Below are 13,192 nucleotides of genomic sequence, written 5' to 3' on the forward strand. Positions count from 1 at the left end.
CGGAGGGAGCACTTTGTGAGGTTCTGAGTGAGCACTGTCTGAGGTATTGATGGGGCAATTTCTGAGGTATTGAGGAAGCACTTTCTGAGGTAGTGAGAGAGCGCTTTGAGGTTATTGAGGGAGCACTTTCTGAGGAACTGAGGGAGCACTTTCTGAGGAACTGAGGGAGCATTTTTGAGGTATTGAGGGAGCACGATCTGAGGTATTGAGGGAGCACTTTCTGAGGTATTGAGTGAGCACTTTATGAGGTGCTGAGGGAGCTCTATCTGAGGTACTGACAAAGATCTATCTGAGGAATTGAGGGAGCACTTTCTGAGGTACTGAGGGAGGACTTTCTCAGATATTCAGGGAGCATTTTCTGAGGTACTGTGGGAGCTCTTTCTGATGTGCTGCGGGAGCAGATTCTGAGATACGGAGGGAGCACTTTGTGAGGTACTGAGTGAGCACTGTCTGAGGTATTGATGGAGCACTTTCTGAGGTAGTGAGGAAGCACTTTTTGAGGTAGTGAGTAAGCGCTTTCTGAGGTAATTGGGGAAGCACTTTCTGAGGTATTGAGGGATCACTTTCTGAGGTATAGAGGGAGCACTATCTGAGGTATAGAGGGAGCACTTTCTGAGGAACTGAGGGAGCATTCTTGAGGTATTGAGGGAGCAGTATCTGAGGTATAGAGGGAGCACTTTCTGATGTACTGACGGAGCACTACCTGAGATATTGAGGGATCACTTTCTGAGGTATTGAGTGAGCACTATCTGAGGTACTGAGGGAGCACTATCTGAGGTATTGTGGGAGGTCTTTCTGATGTACTGAGGGAGCATTATCTGAGCTATAGTGGGAGAATATTCTGAAATATTGAGGGAGCAAATTCTGAGTTATTGAGGGAGCACTATCTGAGGTACTGAGGAAGCACTTTTTGAGGTAGTGAGAGAGCGTTTTCTGAGGTAATTGGGGGAAGCACTTTCTGAGTTATTGGGGGATCACTTTCTGAGGCATTGAAGGAGAACTATCTGAGATATTGAGTGAGCACTTTGAGGTACTGAGAGTGAACTATCTGAGATATTGTGGGAGCACTTTCTGAGGAACTGAGGGAGCACTTTAGAGGTATTGAGGGAGCACTATCTGATGTACTGAGGGAGCACTATCTGATGTACTGAGGGAGCACTATCTGAGGTACTGAGGGATCACTATCTGAGGAATTGAGGGATCACTATCTGAGGAATTGAGGGAGCATTTTCTGAAGTATTGAGGGAGAACTATCTGAGGTACTGAGGGAGCACTATCTGAGGAATTGAGGAAGCATTATCTGTGATATTGAGGGAGCATTTTCTGATGTATTGTGGGAGCACTTTCCGATGTATTGAGGAAGCAGTATCTGAGGTACTGAGGGAGCAGTATCTGAGGTCTAGTGGGAGAACGTTATGGAATATTGAGTAAGCACTATCTGAGGTATTGAGTGAGCACTATGAGGTACTGAGGGAGCACTTTCTGATGTATTGTGGTAGCTCTTTCTGATGTACTGAGGGAGATCTATATGAGGTATTGAGGGAGAACTATCTGAGATATTGAGTGAGCACTTTGAGGTATTGAGAGAACTATCTGATGTATTGTGGGAGGTCTTTCTGATGCACTGAGGGAGCACTTTCTGATGAATTGAGGGAGCACTGTCTGAGGTCCTGAGGGAGAACTATCTGAGGAATTGAGGGAGCACTCTTTGAGGTATTGAGGGGGAACCATCTGAGGTACTGAGGGAGCACTGTCTGGTGTATTGAGGGAGCACTTTCTGAGGTACTGAGGGAGCACATTATGAGATGCTGAGGGAGCACTGTCTGAGGTACTAAGGGAGGACTTTGTGAGGTACTGAGGGAGAAGTTTTGAGGTATTGAGGGTGAACTACCTGAGGTACTGAGGGAGAGACATCTGAGGTATTGAGGGACCACTTTGAGTTACCGAGGGAACACTTTCTGAGGCATTGAGAGAAAACTTTCTGAGGTAATGAGGGACCACTTTCTGAGGTACTGAGGGAGAACTGTTTGAGGTATTGAGCGAAAACTATCTGAGGTACTGAGGGAGATCCATCTGAGGCATTGAGGGAGCACTTTGTGAGGAACTCAGGGAGCACTTTCTCAGGTATTCAGGGAGCATTTTCTGAGGTACTGAGGGAGCACTTTCTGAGGTACGGAGGGAGCACTTTGTGAGGTAGTGAGGAAGCATTTTCTGAGGTACTGAGAGAGCACTTTCTGAGGTTATTGAGGGAGCACTGTCTGAGGTATAGAGGGAGCACTTTCTGAGATAGTGAGGAAGCATTTTCTGAGGGAGCACTTTCTGAGGAACTGAGGCAGCATTCTTGAGGTATTGAGGGAGCACTATCTGAGGTATTGTGGGAGCTCTTTCTGATGTACTGAGAAAGCACGATCTGAGGAATTCAGGGCGCATTATCTGAGGCATAGTGGGAGAACTGAGGAAGAACTTTCTGAGGTATTGAGGGAGCACTTTCAGACGTACTGAGGGAGCACATTCTGAGGTATTGAGGGAGAACTATCTGTGGTAATGTATTTGAAATATCTGAGATATTGAGGGAGCATTTTCTGAGGTATTGAGTGAGCACTGTGAGCTATTGAGGGGAACAAAGTGTTCCCTCAATTCCTCAGATAGTTCTCACTCAGTACCTCAGAATGTGCTCCCTCAATACCTCAGATAGTGCTCACTCAGTAACTCAGAAAGTGCTCCCTCAGTACCTCAGAAAGTGCGCCCTCAATACGTCAAAAAATGATCCCTCAATACCTCAGATAGTTCTCACTCAGTACCTCAGAAATTGCTCCCTCAATACCTCAGAAAATGTTCCCTCTATACCTCAGACAGTGCTCCCTCAATAACTCAGAAATTGCCACCTCAGTACCTCAGAAAGTGCTCCCTCAATACCTCAGAAAGTGCTCTCTCAATTTTTCTGATAGTTCTCCCTCTATACCTCAGATAATGCTCCTCAATTCCTCAGATAGTGCTCCCTCAGTACATCAGAAAGAGCTCCCACAATACATCTCTGTCCCCCCTCTCTCTGTCCCCCTCTCTCTGTCCCCCCACTCTCTGTCCCCCACTCTATGTCCCCCTTCTCTCTGTCCCCCTTCTCTCTGTCCCCCTTCTCTCTGTCCCCCTCTCTGTGGCCCCCCTCTCTGTGGCCCCCCTCTCTGTGGCCCCCCTCTCTGTGGCCCCCCTCCCTCTGGCCCCCCTCCCTCTGTACCCTCTCCCTCTGTCTGTCCCCCTCCTTTTACTTCCCTCTCTCTGTCCCTTCACTTTCTGTTCCCCTTCTCTCTGTTCCCCTTCTCTCTTTATCCCCTTCTCTCTTTATCCCCTTCTCTCTGCCCCCCTCTCTCTGCCTCCCCTGACCCCCTGCCCCCCTCTCTCTGCCCCCCCTCTACCCACAACTCTGTCCCCTTCTCTCTGTTCCCCTTCTCTCTGTCCCCCACTCTTTATCCCCTTCTCTCTTTGTCCCCTCTCTCTGTCCCCCTCTCTCTGTCCCCCTCCCTCTGCCCCCCTCCCTCTGGCCCCCCTCCCTCTGTACCCCCTACCTCTGTACCCTCTCCCTCTGTCCCCCTCTGTCTGTCCCCCTCCTTTTATTTCCCTCTCTCTGTCCCTTCACTTTCTGTTCCCCTTCTCTCTGTTACCCTTCTCTCTGTCCCCCCCTCTTTATCCCCCTCTCTCTTTATCCCCCTCTCTCTTTATCTCCTTCTCTCTGTCCCCCTTCTCTCTGTCCCCCTTCTCTCTGTCCCCCTCTCTCTGTCCCCCATCTCTCTGACCCCCATCTCTCTGTCCCCCATCTCTCTGTCCCCCATCTCTCTGTCCCCCTTCTCTCTGTCCCCCTTCTCTCTCTTCCCCTTCTCTCTCTTCCCCTTCTCTCTCTTCCCCTCTCTTTATCCCCTTCTCTCTGTTCCCCTTCTCTCTTTATCCCCTTCTCTCTTTATCCCCTTCTCTCTCTGTTCCCCTTCTCTCTGTTCCCCTTCTCTCTGCCCCCTCTCTCTGCCTCCACTGCCCCCCTGCCCCCCTCTCTCTGCCCCCCTCTCTCTGCCCCCCTCTCTCTGCCCCCCCTCTCTCTGTCCCCCCACTCTCTGTCCCCCACTCTATGTCCCCCTTCTCTCTGTCCCTCTTCTCTCTGTCCCCCTTCTCTCTGTCCCCCCTCTCTGTGGCCCCCCTCTCTGTGGCCCCCCTCTCTGTGGCCCCCCTCCCTCTGGCCCCCTCCCTCTGTACCCTCTCCCTCTGTCTGTCCCCCTCCTTTTATTTCCCTCTCTCTGTCCCTTCACTTTCTGTTCCCCTTCTCTCTGTTCCCCTTCTCTCTTTATCCCCTTCTCTCTTTATCCCCTTCTCTCTGCCCCCTCTCTCTGCCTCCCCTGACCCCCTGCCCCCCTCTCTCTGCCCCCTCTCTCTGCCCCCTCTCTCTGCCCCCTCTCTCTGCCCCCCCTCTCTCTACCCACAACTCTGTCCCCTTCTCTCTGTTCCCCTTCTCTCTGTCCCCCACTCTTTATCCCCTTCTCTCTTTGTCCCCCCTCTCTCTGTCCCCCTCTCTCTGTCCCCCTCCCTCTGGCCCCCCTCCCTCTGGCCACCCTCCATCTGGCCCCCTCCCTCTGGCCCCCCTCCCTCTGTACCCCCTACCTCTGTACCCTCTCCCTCTGTCCCCCTCTGTCTGTCCCCCTCCTTTTATTTCCCTCTCTCTGTCCCTTCACTTTCTGTTCCCCTTCTCTCTGTTCCCCTTCTCTCTGTTACCCTTCTCTCTGTCCCCCCCCCATCCCTCTCTCTCTTTATCCCCCTCTCTCTTTATCTCCTTCTCTCTGTCCCCCTTCTCTCTGTCCCCCTTCTCTCTGTCCCCCTTCTCTCTGTCCCCTTCTCTCTGTTCCCCCTCTCTTTATCCCTTTCTCTCTGTTCCCCGTCTCTCTATCCCCTTCTCTCTGTTCCCCCTCTCTCTATCCCCTTCTCTCTGTTCCCCTTCTCTCTTTCCCCTTGTCTCTGTTCCCCTTGTCTCTGTTCCCCTTCTCTCTTTCCCCTTCTCTCTGTTCCCAATCTCTCTGTTCCCCTTCTCTCTGCCCCCCCCTCTCTGCCCCCCCTCTCTGCCCCCTCTCTCTGCCCCCCTCTCTCTGCCCCCCTCTCTCTGCCCCCCTCTCTCTGCCCCCCCCTCTGTTCCCCTCTCTCTACCCACAACTCTGTCCCCCCTCTCTCTGCCCCCCCTCTCTCTGTCCCCCTCTCTCTGTCCCCCCTCCCTCTGTCCCCCCTCCCTCTGTCCCCCTGCCTCTTTCCCCTTCTCTCTCTATCCCCTTCTCTCTGTTTCCCCTCTCTCTGTTCCCCTTCTCTCTGTCCCCCCGTCCCCTTCACTTGACCCCCCTCTGTCCCCTTCCTTTTATTTCCCTCTCTCTGTCTCTTCACTTTCTGTCCCCCCTCTCTCTGTTCCCCCTCTCTCTGTTCCCCCTCTCTTTATCCCCTTCTCGCTGTTCCCCCTCTCGCTGTTCCCCCTCTCGCTGTCCCCCTCTCGCTGTTCCCCCTCTCGCTGTTCACCCTCTCGCTGTCCCCCTCTCGCTGTCCCCCTCTCGCTGTCCCCCTCTCTCTGTTCCCCTTCTCTCTGTCCCCTTCTCTCTGTCCCCCTTCTCTCTGTCCCCCTTCTCTCTGTCCCCCTCTCTTTATCCCCCTCTCTTTATCCCCCTCTCTCTGTTCCCCTCTCTCTGTCCCCATCCTCTCTGTCCCCCTCTCTGTTCCCCTTCTCTCTATCCCCCTCTCTTTATCCCCTTCTCTCTGTCCCCCTCTCTTTATCCCCTTCTCTCTGGTCCCCTTCTCTCTGGTCTCCTCTCTCTGTTCCCCTTCTCTCTGTCCCCTTCTCTCTGTTCCTCTTCTCTCTGTTCCCGTTCTCTCTGTCCCCCTCTCTTTATCCCCATCTCTCTGTCCCCCTCTCTTTACCCCCTTCTCTCTGGTCCCCTTCTCTCTGGTCTCCTCTCTCTGTTCCCCTTCTCTCTGTCCCCTTCTCTTTATCCCCTTCTCTCTGTCCCCCTTCTCTCTGTCCCCCTCTCTTTATCCCCCTCTCTTTATCCCCCTCTCTCTGTCCCCCTCTCTCTTTCCCCATCCTCTCTATCCCCCTCTCTTTATCCCCTTCTCTCTGTCCCCCTCTCTTTATCCCCTTCTCTCTGTCCCCCTTCTCTCTGTCCCCTTCTCTCTGTTCCTCTTCTCTCTGTTCCCGTTCTCTCTGTCCCCCTCTCTTTATCCCCATCTCTCTGTCCCCCTCTCTTTACCCCCTTCTCTCTGGTCCCCTTCTCTCTGGTCTCCTCTCTCTGTTCCCCTTCTCTCTGTTCCCCTTCTCTCTGCCCCCACTCTCTCTGACCCCCCCCTCTCTGCCCCCCTCTCTCTGCCCCCCTCTCTCTGCGCCCCTCTCTCTGCGCCCCTCTCTCTGACCCCCTCTCTCTGACCCCCTTCACTCTGCCCCCCTCTCTCTGCCCCCCTCTCTCTGTCCCCTTCTCTCTTTTCCCCTCTCTCTACCCACAACTCTGCCCCCTCTCTCTGTCCCCCTTCTCTCTGCCCCCCTCTCTCTGCCCCCCTCTCTCTGCCCTCCCTCTCTCTGCCCTCCCTCTCTCTGCCCTCCCTCTCTCTGCCCTCCCTCTCTCTGTCCCCTTCTCTCTCTGTTCCCCCCTCTCTACCCACAACTCTGTCCCCCTCTCTTTTCCCCCTCTCTTTTCCCCCCTCTCTTTTTTCCCCTCTCTTTTTCCCCCTCTCTTTGTCCCCCTCTCTTTGTCCCCTCCCTCTGTCCCCCCTCCCTCTGTCCCCCCTCCCTCTGTCCCCCTTGCTCTGTCCCCCTCTCTCTGTTCCCCTCTCTCTGTCCACCTCTCTTTATCCCCTTCTCTCTTTATTCCCTTCTCTCTTTATCCACTTCTCTCTTTATCCCCTTCTCTCTGTCCCCCTCTCTTTATCCCCTTCTCTCTGTCCCCCTCTCTTTAACCCCTTCTCTCTGTTCCCCATCTCTCTTTATCCCCTTCTCTCTGTCCCCCTCTCTTTATCCCCTTCTCTCTTTTCCCCTCTCTCTGTTCCCCTCTCTTTATCCCCTTCTCTCTGTTCCCCTTCTCTCTCTCCCTCTCTCTTTATCCCCTTCTCCCTTTTCCCCTTCTCTCTGTTCCCCCCTCTCTCTGTCCCAACTTGCTCTGTCACCCGTCTCTCTGTCCCTATTCTCTCTGTCCCCACCTTCCCCCCTCTCTCTGTTCCCCTCTCTGTCCCCCTCCGTCTGTCCCCACTCTCTGTTCCCCTCCCTCTGTCCCACTCTCTCTGTCCCCCTCACTCTGACCCCCCCTCTGTCCCCTTCCTTTTATTTCCCTCTCTCTGTCTCTTCACTTTCTGTTCCCCTCTCTCTGTCCCCCTCTCTCTGTCCCCCCTCTCTCTGTCCCCCCTCTCTCTGTCCCCCCTCTCTTTATCCCCTTCTCGCTGTTCCCCCTCTCGCTGTTCCCCCTCTCGCTGTTCCCCTCTCGCTGTCGCCCTCACTCTGTCGCCCTCTCTCTGTTCCCCTTCTCTCTGTCCCCCTCTCTTTATGCCCTTCTCTCTGTCCCCTTCTCTTTATCCCCTTCTCTCTGTTCCCCTTCTCTCTGTCCCCCTCTCTTTATCCCCCACTCTTTATCCCTCTCTCTTTATCCCACTCTCTCTATCCCCCTCTCTTTATCCCCCTCTCTTTATCCCCCTCTCTCTGTCCCCCTGTCTCTGTCCCCATCCTCTCTGTCCCCCTCTCTCTGTCCCCATCCTCTCTGTTCCCCTCTCTGTTCCCCTTCTCTCTGTCCCCCTCTCTTTATCCCCTTCTCTCTGTCCCCCTCTCTTTATCCCCATCTCTCTGTTCCCCTCTCTTTACCCCCTTCTCTCTGGTCCCCTTCTCTCTGGTCCCCTTCTCTCTGGTCCCCTTCTCTCTGGTCCCCTTCTCTCTGTTCCCCCTCTCTCTGCCCCCCCCTCTCTCTGCCCCCCCACTCTCTGCCCCCCTCTCTCTGTCCCCTTCTCTCTTTTCCCCTCTCTCTACCCACAACTCTGCCCCCCTCTCTCTGTCCCCATCTCTCTGTCACCCATCTCTCTGTCCCCCATCTCTCTGTCCCCCCTCGCTCTGTCCCCCCTCGCTCTGTCCCCCATCTCTCTGTCCCCCCTCGCTCTGTCCCCCTTCTCTCTGTCCCCCTCCCTCTGTCCCCACACACTCTGTCCCCTTCTCTCTTTTCCCCTCTCTCTACCCACAACTCTGCCCCCCTCTCTCTGTCCCCATCTCTCTGTCCCCCCTCGCTCTGCCCCCCTCTCTCTGCCCCCCCTCCCTCTGTCCCCCCTCGCTCTGTCCCCTTCTCTCTGTCCCGCCTCTCTCTGTCCCTTCTCTTTCTGTTCCTCTCTCTCTCTGTTCCCCTTCTCTCTGTTCCCCTTCTCTCTGTCCCCCTCTCTTTATCCCCTTCTCTCTGTTCACCTTCTCTCTGTTCCCCTTCTCTCTGTTCCCCTCTCTCTGTCCCCCTCTCTTTATCCCATTCTCTCTGTCCCCCTCTCTCTGTTCCCCTCTCTTTATCCCCTTCTCTCTGTTCCCCTTCTCTCTGTTCCCCATCTCTCTGTACCCCCTTCTCTCTGTTCCCCATCTCTCTGTCCCCCTCTCTTTATCCCCTTCTCTCTGTTCCCCTTCCCTCTGTCCCCCCTCTCTCTGTCCCCCCTCCCTCTGTCCCCCCTCGCTCTGTCCCCTTCTCTCTGTTCCGCTTCTCTCTGTTCCCCTTCTCTCTGTATCCCCTTCTCTCTGTTCACCTTCTCTCTGTCCCCCTCTCTTTATCCCCATCTCTCTGTTCCACTCTCTCTGTCCCCCTCACTCTGACCCCCCCTCTGTCCCCTTCCTTTTATTTCCCTCTCTCTGTCTCTTCACTTTCTGTTCCCCTCTCTCTGTCCCCCTCTCTCTGTCCCCCCTTCTCTCTGTCCCCCTCTCTCTGTCCCCCCTCTCTTTATACCCTTCTTGCTGTTCCCCCTCTCGCTGTCCCCCTCTCGCTGTCGCCCTCTCTCTGTTCCCCTTCTCTCTGTTCCCCTTCTCTCTGTTCCCCTTCTCTCTGTCCCCCTCTCTTTATCCCCTTCTCTCTGTTCCCCTTCTCTCTTTATCCCCTCTCTCTGTTCCCCCTCGCTCTGTCCCCCTCTCTCTGTCTCCCCTCTCTCTGTCCCCTTCTCTCTGTTCCCCTCTCTATGTCCATCGTATCTTTGTACCCCCTCTCTCTGTCAACTTCACACTGTCCCCCACTCTCTCTGTCCCCCACCTCTCTGTCCATAATCTCCCTGTTCCCCTGTCTTTGTCCCCCCTCTCTCTCTCACCCTCACTCTGTCCCGCACTCTCTCTGTCCCCTCCCCGTCCCCATGTCTCTCTGTCCCCCTAATTCTGTCGTTCTCTCTCTGTCACTCCCTTCTCTGCCCACCCTCCCTCGGTCCCAACCTCCCTCGGTCCACCCTCTCTGTTCCCCTCTCTCTCTCCGACTCTCTCTGTCCCCTTCTCTCTGTTCCCCACTCTCTGTCCCATCCCTCTGTGTCCCCCCATCCCTCTGTGCCCCCATCCCTCTGTGTCCCCCCCATCCCTCTGTGTCCCCCCATCCCTCTGTCCCCATCTCCTAGTCCCCTTCTCTCTCCCCTTTTCTCTGTCCACCTCTCTCTCTACCCATCTCTTAGTCCTCTTCTCTCTGTTATACTCTCGCTACCCACAACTCTGTCCCCCCTCGCCCTGGCCCCCCCTCGCCCTGCAACCCCCTCGCCCTGCACCCCCTCGCGCTCTCCCCCCCTCGCGCTCTCCCCCCTCGCTCTGTCTCCCCCTCGCTCTGTCTCCCCCTCGCTCTGTCTCCCCTCCCCACCGTCCCTCACCTCTCTTGCACTCTCCATCCCCCTCGTCCTCCCCTCCCTCTCCTCGTCTTGCCCTACCCGTCAATCGTGCTCCCCCTCTCTCCCATCCCCTCTCTCACCCTCTGTCTTCCTCTCGCCCTCCCCTCCGTCCCTCATCTCTCTCGCCCTCCCCTCCCTCCCTCATCTCTCTCGCCCTCCCCTCCCTCCCTCCCCTCTCTCGCCCTCCACTCTAGCCTCCTGCGTTCTCTCCCCTCACTCGCACTCCCCTCTCTCACTCCCCTCTCTCGCCCTCCCCTCCCTCTCTCCCTTGTCTCGCCCTCCCCTCTCTCGCCCTCAATTTCCTACCCTCTCTCGTCGTCCTCTCTCTCACCTTCACCCTTCTGTCGCCCTCCCCTCCCTCCCTACCCTCTCTCGGCCCCTCCCTCCCTCTTGCCCTCGCCTCTTACACTCTCCCCGCTGTCTTGCTCTCCCCTCTCTCGCCCTCTCCTTCCCTCTCAACCTCACCTCCTTCACTCCCCTTTCTCACCCTCCCCTTTATCGCCTTACCCCTCTCACACTCCCCTCTCTCACCCTCACCCCTCTCTCGCCCTCCCCTCCCTCGATTCCCTCTCACACCCTCACCCTCCTTCACGCCCTCCCCTCCCTCCTTCCCCTCTCTCGCCCTCTCCTCTCTCGCCCTCTCCTCTCTCGCCCTCTCCCTTCCGCCCTCCTCTCTCTCCCTCCCTCTCTCGTCCTCTCACCTCTCTCGTCAACCCCTCCCTCTCCTCTCTCGCCCTCTCCTCTCTCGCCCTCTCCCTTCCGCCCTCCTCTCTCTCCCTCCCTCTCTCGACCTCTCCCCTCTCTCTCTCCCTCCCCTACCACCCTCCCCTCTCTCGCCCTCTCCTCTCTCGCCCTCTCCCTCCCTCTCGCCTTCACCTCCCTCTCCCCTCACTCGCACTCCTCTCTCTCCCCCTCCCCCTCTCTCGACCTCCCCACTTTCTCGCCCTCCCACCATCTCACCCTCCCCTCCCTTCGCTCTCCTCACTCGATCTCCCCTCTCTCGCCCTCCTCCTCTCTCGCCCTCCTCTCTCGCCCTCCTCCTCTCTCGCCCTCCTCCTCTCTCGCCCTCCTCTCTCTCGCCCTCCTCCTCTCTCCCCCTCCCCCACTCTCGACCTCCCCACTTTCTCGCCCTCCCACCATCTCTGCCTCCCCTCCCTTCCCTCTCCTCCCTCGATCTCCCCTCTCTTGCCCTCCTCCTCTCTCGCCCTCCTCCTCTCTCGCCCTCCTCCTCTCTCGCCCTCCTCCTCTCTCGCACTCCCGTCTCTCGCCCTCCCCCCTCTCTCCCCTCCCCTCTCTCACTCTCCCTACCTCTCGTGCTCCTCTCTCTTGCCCTCCCCTCCCTCACTTCCTTGTCTCATCCTCCCCTCTCTCAACCTCTCCCCTCTCTCTCTCCCTCCCCTACCACCCTCCCCTCTCTCGCCCTCGCCCTCTCCCTCTCCCTTTTCCTCCCCCTCTCTCGTGCTCCCTCTCTCTCCCATCCCCTCTTTCGGCCTCTCCCTCACTCTCGACATTCCCTTCCCTCCCTCCGTCCATCTCTCGCCCTCCCCTATCTCACCCTATCTCTCCCTTGCCCCCTCTCTCTCCCCCCCGTTCCTTCACTTTCCCTCCACCATCTCTCACTCTTGACCCCCCTCAATCAGTCTCTCTCTCTCTCCCCACCTTCCTCCGTTTCTCTCTGACTGAATCCCTCTCCCTCCTGTCCCTCCCTCACTCTCTCTCTCTGACACACTCTGTCTCCCTGGTCCTTCCCTCTCCCTCTGACCCAGAGACTGGGGATATTTGAGGGTGAGGCTGCGTGTGGGGGTGGGGAAAATGGGGTAGAGATGGATTTGTGGGAGGGAGACTGCGACGGCATGAGAGAGAGAGAGGGAGAGAGGGAAAGTGGAGGCAGGTGGAGAAACCGGGGTTGGCGGGTGTGTGTGAGGGAGAGAGGGGGGGGATGAGGGAAAGGTTTGGAAAAGAGAGTGCGTGCTGAAAGAGAGAGAGAGAGAGAGAGAATTGAGGAGAAAGAGTAGGGGAGAGGTAATGGGGAGGCCAGGCCCAGTGGGGGGAACAGAGGGAGTTAACCCCAGCTCCTGAGCTCAGGGCGCGGTGCCCTCCCCCTTCCCTGAGGACCAGGACTTGGGGCTGAGTCTGTCTCTCTCCAGCTCAGCTTCTCCAACACAAAGACACACAACAACATCGGTCCCTCTGCTGCTCGGCACGCTGTAATCAGCATTTTTATTGGTTACAAATGGAAGTGATGGATACAGTCAGTGGGATGGTGCCTTTTCTCACTGGCCCTTGAGTTGTGAGAAACATTGAAATGTTTCCCTGTAACCCCACTGTGGGATAAGGAGGGACAAACCAGCGCTCCCCTCAGTCTGTTACCATAGCGACAGGCTGCTCCATCGCTGAAACACTGAACTGAAATGAGAAAATCCCGGATGGTGTGATTAATGAGGGAATTTGATTGATGGATGGATTTGGGTGAAGGGATATTTCAGCACATTCTTCAGCTGCTGCCTGAACTTAGTCTGGGTCACGGCATAAATCGCGGTGTTTGTGCAGCAACTGAGGAGCTGCAGCATGAAGCCCAATTCCTGCACAAAGCGATGGAGATACAGAGGGGAATACATTATTTCAGTTAGCCGGTACCAGATAGAATAAAGCATTAACGTTGACCACAACAGGATGAAATTGGCCGAGATCACAAACAGTAAAATGATGGATTTTTTTCGGTTTCTCATTTCTGTGTCAGACTGAGCGTCCCCATTGGTGTGAGCGCGGAGTCTCCTGCGGGCTCTGCTGGTCACTAAAATGTGTCTGACGGTGAGAACATTGAGCAGCAGAATCAGGAGAAATGGGACACCCGGGGTTAGAATCTGGTGGAGGGACTCGATTGTGACCCAGACACTGGAGAATGTAACAGCGTCTGTTACATCACAAAACCAGGGGCGGTTCCACAGCCAATACCGAGCCATGAGCATAAAATACCAGAAAATGTTCTTTAAACAGCTCAGCACAGTCACTGCTCCCAGAACCACAGCCGCCGTTTTCTCACTGCAATATTTATTTTTCAGCTTCTGGCAACAAATGGCCACAAACCGATCAAAGGTGAAAGTGACGGTGAACCAGACAGAGCAGTCAGTGGCTGCATAAAGCAGGACGGCGTGGATATTACACACGGGGACGGAGTCCCTCAGGAAATAAACCTGTTCCCGATAAACAATGGGAATGTGTCTCAGGATCAGGTCGAGGATAATGACCAGGAGATCCGCCGCTGCCATGGCCCCCAGGTAACGTCTGACACATGGAGACAATCCACAATCTTTATAAAGCAGGACGTAGA

At 55.9% G+C, this 13,192-nt stretch overlaps 1 long non-coding RNA gene across 3 annotated transcripts in view; it reads left to right on the forward strand.

Annotated features, from left to right (window-relative positions):
* LOC132814289 (uncharacterized) overlaps nucleotides 1-13,192 on the forward strand; it is a 105,418-nt gene that overhangs the window by 51,328 nt on the left and 40,898 nt on the right. For all 3 annotated transcript variants that reach the window (XR_009644348.1, XR_009644349.1, XR_009644347.1), the window contains exon 2: nucleotides 12,924-13,139. This is a non-coding gene — a long non-coding RNA (uncharacterized LOC132814289). The remainder of the gene's footprint in view (nucleotides 1-12,923; nucleotides 13,140-13,192) is intronic.

Source organism: Hemiscyllium ocellatum, unplaced genomic scaffold (assembly GCF_020745735.1).
Source record: "Hemiscyllium ocellatum isolate sHemOce1 unplaced genomic scaffold, sHemOce1.pat.X.cur. scaffold_793_pat_ctg1, whole genome shotgun sequence".
Lineage (NCBI taxonomy): Eukaryota > Metazoa > Chordata > Chondrichthyes > Orectolobiformes > Hemiscylliidae > Hemiscyllium > Hemiscyllium ocellatum.